This window comes from Drosophila mojavensis, unplaced genomic scaffold (genome assembly GCF_018153725.1).
Source record: "Drosophila mojavensis isolate 15081-1352.22 unplaced genomic scaffold, ASM1815372v1 contig_44, whole genome shotgun sequence".
NCBI classification, from domain to species: Eukaryota; Metazoa; Arthropoda; class Insecta; order Diptera; family Drosophilidae; genus Drosophila; species Drosophila mojavensis.
In genome coordinates, this window is record NW_025318867.1 from 10,391 (window position 1) to 17,595 (window position 7,205).

Here is a 7,205-nt window from a genome sequence, read left to right on the forward strand (position 1 = left end):
AACTTCAAATAAGTCAAGTGGTTGGCCAGAGAACCTTTTTTTGATGTTATTTGCATATCGAACTGTATGCCCCAGTTTAGCAAACTCCTCTTTGATCCACTCAATTGGTGTACTTCGATGTAAATGTCTAATAAGAATTCTGAATCCACGCTCAGACTTGATTTGAAAAGTATGAGATTCTAGGTTTATGTCTTCAAAATGATGAATAAGCTTCCTATAGGAGTCAATGCTAAGGCACTGAATGCGCAATCCACGTCCTGAGGTAGTCTTTACAAAATAAGAGGTATGATCAATAACTTTATTGATCCCTTGAATGAATGGAATGATCATAGGAACATCCGGAATATATATGGAAGGTGGCCTTGAACTTTCCTTATTGGTAATTGTTGACTGATTCGTAGCTGAATCACTTATTTTAGTTTTAGTTTTGCAAGTAGCTTCCGGGTGTTCTTCATCATCCGAATCAAGTCTACTTGGAGGACTGCCAATGTTTCCATTTGGTGCAACATCATTAGATCTGAAAGAAATACTTTTTATAAACTTTTTTTTTTTTTTTTTTTTTGATTTTTATTTTTTTGATTTTTTTTTTTTTGGAAAAAAATTTTTTTTTTTTTTTTTTTTTTTTTTTGTTGTAATAGTCTTTTTTTTTTTTTTTTTTTGAATAGTCACGTTTTTTTTTTTTTTTTTTTTTTGAATATTTTTTTTTTTTTTTTTTTTTTTTTGTTGAATAGTCACGTCTGCTCGAGGCTGTGCCGTAGACTGACTGACTATATTTATTTATTTACTGCTATACTACTGTATAATATAGTAAATTTGTTGACGCCTACTGTGTGTAGGTCTCAAATGTGAGTGTTACATTAAATGTGAAGTGACATACAAAAGTAGTTTGATTAATTTTGTGTAAATTTGTTGACGCCTACTGTGTGTAGATCTCAAATGTGAGTGTTACATTAGATGTGAAGTGACATACAAAAGTAGTTTGATTAATTTTGTGTGAAATTGTTGACGCCTACTGTGTGTAGATCTCAAATGTGAGTGTTACATTAAATGTGAAGTGAAATACAAAAGTAGTTTGATTATGTTTTAGTGAATGTATAGATATCTTGATTAAGAATTGCATCCGGCCAGGAAACGTCATCTCTTCCGGGACTGGCATCCTGTTTGGGATTCTGTATGGAAGAACCAGTATTTTAACTGGAGCCAGGATCCTGTCTGGAACCGTCGATTTGAATAAGATTGACATCTCGACTAGAGCCAATATTTCGACTGGGAATGGAATTTTGTCTGGAGCCATCGACCTGATTGAAACCATTATTTTGACTGGAGCCAGTATCTTGCCTGAAACTATCGTCCCGCCTAAAACTGATATTCTGATATGAGTTTGAAGTTCCGATTTAAGTTAACAGGATGATTAAGAAGTAGAAACTGCATTTTTAGAAGGGATAGATAGCAACATATAATGCAACCATGTGCCCGTCTCTGCTTGGCCTGTAATAGTTCCCATTTTTTTTTTTTTTTTTTTTTTTTTGATTTGAATAGTCAGGTCCGCATGAGGCTGACTGACTGACTATATTTATTTATTTACTGCTATACTACTGTATAATATAGTAAATTTGTTGACGCCTATTGTGTGTAGGTCTCAAATGTGAGTGTTACATTAAATGTGAAGTGAAATACAAAAGTAGTTTGATTAATTATGTGTTAGTGAATGTATAGATATCTTGATTAGGAATGGCATCCTGTCTGGAAACGTCATCTCTTCTGGAACTGGTATCCTGTTTGGGATTCAAAATCTTTCCAGTTTATTATACAGACCAGCTGCATTCAAAACCAGAATCCTTAATGTGTAAGTGCTTCCAAGAGAACTAGGCAATATTGGATGTGTCATTGACGTGTTTAGCCATCATGCAGTTTGTTAATAAAGTCAACATAGTAATAAGCTGATCCATCTTCGCATTAAGATTTTCTATACTACTGACTTCCATGGGAACAGATCGTTTGCGCTCATCAAGCATTAACTCAATTAAGGTATCAAACTTTGCATTTAATGTTTTGATATCGCTATCATTATTAACAGTGAGCCGAGCATTACTACGGCTACGACTTCTAAATCGCCAGCTGGCATGTTGATCGTCTTCATGTCCATGACCATCATTTGATCGAATTTGGCGCAACTGCTGAAGTGACCGTTGGTGTTGATTGTTCAGATTTATAGGTACTGGTTGAGCATTTTGTTGACGCTGCAGTACTTGCTGACCTTGTTGCGTTTTTTACTGCAGTAGATGGTTTTTGCTTATTAGTTATGCCCATTTTTATTGCATCAGCATAACTCGATTTTTCTACCAATTTAGCTGAAAGCAGGCCAGCAGACTTTTGACCTTGTTGCTGCGATTGCTTGGACATATTTGTGGGAACCACTCGAGGCTCTTGAGCTTGCTGCTGCAATTTAGCTTGATGGTTCCGCATTACTTGCTGTATTGTCAGATGTTTTGACGACTGAGCAGATTTGGTTGATTTAGAATTGTCAATATGTCGATTAATGATTTTAGCAGTAGCAGCACTATTGCTAAGGCTACCCTGATGCATCAAATCAACCACAAGCCTATTTGCTTGTTGCAATTTTGTTGACTCCTTGATTTTGCATGCTTCTTTAAAAGACTTGCAGCCTTTATAGCTGGCAACATGCTCGCCAAGGCAATTTGCACATTTAGGTGGCTGGCTTAAGCTCCCTTTCTGACGTGGACATTCAGTAGATGGATGGTTATTACCACATTTTACACAGATAAAAGGTCTGCGGCAATAATTTTTGGTGTGTCCAAACTTTTGACAACGGTGACACTGCACAGCATCTATGTTATGCAGTGATTTCTCTATCTTGACCTCCTGATGACCCAGCAAGGTAGTAACTAATATACTACTATTGTTGGGTTTAGCCTCAATTTCAACTTCAAATAAGTCAAGTGGTTGGCCAGAGAACCTTTTTTTGATGTTATTTGCATATCGAACTGTATGCCCCAGTTTAGCAAACTCCTCTTTGATCCACTCAATTGGTGTACTTCGATGTAAATGTCTAATAAGAATTCTGAATCCACGCTCAGACTTGATTTGAAAAGTATGAGATTCTAGGTTTATGTCTTCAAAATGATGAATAAGCTTCCTATAGGAGTCAATGCTAAGGCACTGAATGCGCAATCCACGTCCTGAGGTAGTCTTTACAAAATAAGAGGTATGATCAATAACTTTATTGATCCCTTGAATGAATGGAATGATCATAGGAACATCCGGAATATATATGGAAGGTGGCCTTGAACTTTCCTTATTGGTAATTGTTGACTGATTCGTAGCTGAATCACTTATTTTAGTTTTAGTTTTGCAAGTAGCTTCCGGGTGTTCTTCATCATCCGAATCAAGTCTACTTGGGGTGATGTTTTTTGACTTTGTTTTTGGTTTTTTTTTTTTTTTTTTTTTTTTTTTTTTTTGATTTGAATAGTCAGGTCCGCATGAGGCTGACTGACTGACTATATTTATTTATTTACTGCTATACTACTGTATAATATAGTAAATTTGTTGACGCCTATTGTGTGTAGGTCTCAAATGTGAGTGTTACATTAAATGTGAAGTGAAATACAAAAGTAGTTTGATTAATTATGTGTTAGTGAATGTATAGATATCTTGATTAGGAATGGCATCCTGTCTGGAAACGTCATCTCTTCTGGAACTGGTATCCTGTTTGGGATTCAAAATCTTTCCAGTTTATTATACAGACCAGCTGCATTCAAAACCAGAATCCTTAATGTGTAAGTGCTTCCAAGAGAACTAGGCAATATTGGATGTGTCATTGACGTGTTTAGCCATCATGCAGTTTGTTAATAAAGTCAACATAGTAATAAGCTGATCCATCTTCGCATTAAGATTTTCTATACTACTGACTTTCATGGGAACAGATCGTTTGCGCTCATCAAGCATTAACTCAATTAAGGTATCAAACTTTGCATTTAATGTTTTGATATCGCTATCATTATTAACAGTGAGCCGAGCATTACTACGGCTACGACTTCTAAATCGCCAGCTGGCATGTTGATCGTCTTCATGTCCATGACCATCATTTGATCGAATTTGGCGCAACTGCTGAAGTGACCGTTGGTGTTGATTGTTCAGATTTATAGGTACTGGTTGAGCATTTTGTTGACGCTGCAGTACTTGCTGACCTTGTTGCGTTTTTACTGCAGTAGATGGTTTTTGCTTATTAGTTATGCCCATTTTTATTGCATCAGCATAACTCGATTTTTCTACCAATTTAGCTGAAAGCAGGCCAGCAGACTTTTGACCTTGTTGCTGCGATTGCTTGGACATATTTGTGGGAACCACTCGAGGCTCTTGAGCTTGCTGCTGCAATTTAGCTTGATGGTTCCGCATTACTTGCTGTATTGTCAGATGTTTTGACGACTGAGCAGATTTGGTTGATTTAGAATTGTCAATATGTCGATTAATGATTTTAGCAGTAGCAGCACTATTGCTAAGGCTACCCTGATGCATCAAATCAACCACAAGCCTATTTGCTTGTTGCAATTTTGTTGACTCCTTGATTTTGCATGCTTCTTTAAAAGACTTGCAGCCTTTATAGCTGGTTGATTGATTTGATTTGAATAGTCAGGTCCGCATGAGGCTGACTGACTGACTATATTTATTTATTTACTGCTATACTACTGTATAATATAGTAAATTTGTTGACGCCTATTGTGTGTAGGTCTCAAATGTGAGTGTTACATTAAATGTGAAGTGAAATACAAAAGTAGTTTGATTAATTATGTGTTAGTGAATGTATAGATATCTTGATTAGGAATGGCATCCTGTCTGGAAACGTCATCTCTTCTGGAACTGGTATCCTGTTTGGGATTCAAAATCTTTCCAGTTTATTATACAGACCAGCTGCATTCAAAACCAGAATCCTTAATGTGTAAGTGCTTCCAAGAGAACTTTTCTGTTCGTATGTCTACAAAGAACACACATTAGTGATCTCCGCCTCTTCCCATTCTCGTACATGAACAGCTGACCTGCAGCTGCATGATGAGGGGAAGAGTACGGGGATACTCTTTATTTATTTAATACTTCACAATAGCATTTTTTTATAAATATAAATAGCGCCTATGAGATAATTAAAATCTAAAAAGGACTATATTTGTCGAAACTTTTCATTAAATGATTAAATTTAAATGGCCATAAGTGCACAAAAATAACAGTGCAGCTTAATGTTACAAAATATTAAAAAAAAGAGCAAATTAAAGATAATTCAAAATAACAATAAAGTGCTTGAGTAGCTGATAAAAGACTAATTAGATAAATAAGATATAAATTTTACAATAGTAATAGATAGCATAATTAGTATAATTCAATTTTCTTTTTCAATTAATAAGCATCTGCAAGATGCACTGAGAAATTAGCCCAGAGTAGCTAATTGGAATTATGGAGAAAAATCGAGACAAAGTCTGGTCATTTTCTCCAATATGGGCATAAGCTAAAAATAGTTTAAATTACAGAAAATTAATTATAATTAATATAGATAATTATTTTCTTTTCATTTTACATTTAAGTTGCAATAGCTAAAAGAATATGCACAACTGTCACCATACAATGTTTGTGCAGTAGTAAGTTGTTACATAGTTATCGGGGAGTTATCGAGAGTAACTACATATATGGCAAGTCAAAGACTATGAACAATAAGAATTAACAATTGATAATAATTTTTTATATTAAAGTTCTAAAGTTCATGTTATTAATTAATTATATACTAGTTTTAATTATTATTTAGTTTAGTTTACATATTTACAATGTTTATGCATAGCGATATTTGCTGCAATATATCGAATGTGTAGACATATGTTTGATTTTGATTGCAACTATATAATAATTATTTTTAAATTAATTTAATATAGTTTAATATTCATAAAAATTTAATAATTTGTATTTAAAATAGCTTTTCAATTCATTTTAGCAATTTGGATTTCATTAATATTCGTTCAAAACATCGCAAGTACAATTGAGTAAGTGACGATGCATCCCTGGCTTAGTGCCTATCGGAGTGCATAATCAAAACAAAACGAAACAAAAACAGCTGACTGAAAATTGCATTAAATGCAAATTTGATGCTGCTAATTGGTAAGTTTAAATATTAATAATTATATTAGTGGTATTAATGATATTAATAATTAATATTAATTAATTATTATCTTTGCATATATATAGCTGCAATTATACAAAATGCAGAGGGGCGCAAATACTGAAGATTGCGAGATTGCATTAACTGCAAGCTGACTAGCAGGTAAGTAAATTTTGCAAAATAGAAATTAATAATTATAAAAGTAAAATTAAAGATATTAATAATTAATATTAATTTTTAACTTTTTATATATAGAGCTGCTGCCATACAAAGTACAGAGGGGCGCAAAACTGGAAATAGCAGAAATGCACTAATTGCAAGCTGACTAGCAGGTAAGTGAATTTTGCAAAAGTGAATAAAAACATTAAAAGACTATTAATGTTGATTTTTTCTTTGCAGAGTACATCAACCACAGCAAGGAGGATTAGCTAAGTGGACTCTACAGCCAATAGGCCACATAATTAAGTTAGTTTTAAGTTAATTCGAAATGTGCATTTAGGCGCAAGCGCCGTCACATAAGTTCGCTGCATATATGTATATATGTGCCGAAAATAAACTTTTGAATTGTAATTAGATGTTCAGTTAGTGTATAATTTGTTATTTTAGATACTCTATAATGCGAATGTTCGAACAAATACTTAGCTTTGATCCCTATGTGATCTAAATAGGACCCTATAGGCAGCAAGTGGTGATGGTGGTGGTAGCGGCCGCGGCATTGGCGCAATACCTTCAAAAACAGGTAGGCGTTGCGGCTGCTGGGCTGCTGCCTGTGCAGCTTCGTTGCGTTGCTGAGCCTCCAGTCGGCGAAGGTATCGATCTCTACTTTCAGCTACTTCGTCGGCTTCTCTTTGTAGCTGTCGCTGAGTACGTAATGCAATATCGTTGGCTAAATGCGTGTTAACAAGACTCATGTATCTAGCCAAAGTTATCCGCTGTGGGATAAACGGGTCATAGGCTATGTTTTTGGCCAGATTGTTGCTATGAGCGCGAAGTCTCTCGTAGTATTTAGCGCAGAGATTATTGAGTATCTCATCTGCAGACAAGACGT

The 7,205-nt window shown here is 34.8% G+C and overlaps 1 long non-coding RNA gene across 1 annotated transcript; it reads left to right on the plus strand.

The window, feature by feature from the left end:
• Positions 1 to 6,113: 6,113 nt before the first annotated feature.
• LOC116804804 lies at positions 6,114 to 6,732 on the plus strand. Its single transcript, XR_004364820.2, has 4 exons — positions 6,114 to 6,156; positions 6,244 to 6,319; positions 6,413 to 6,489; positions 6,557 to 6,732. It is a non-coding gene; the product is annotated as an uncharacterized LOC116804804 (long non-coding RNA).
• Positions 6,733 to 7,205: the final 473 nt, after the last annotated feature.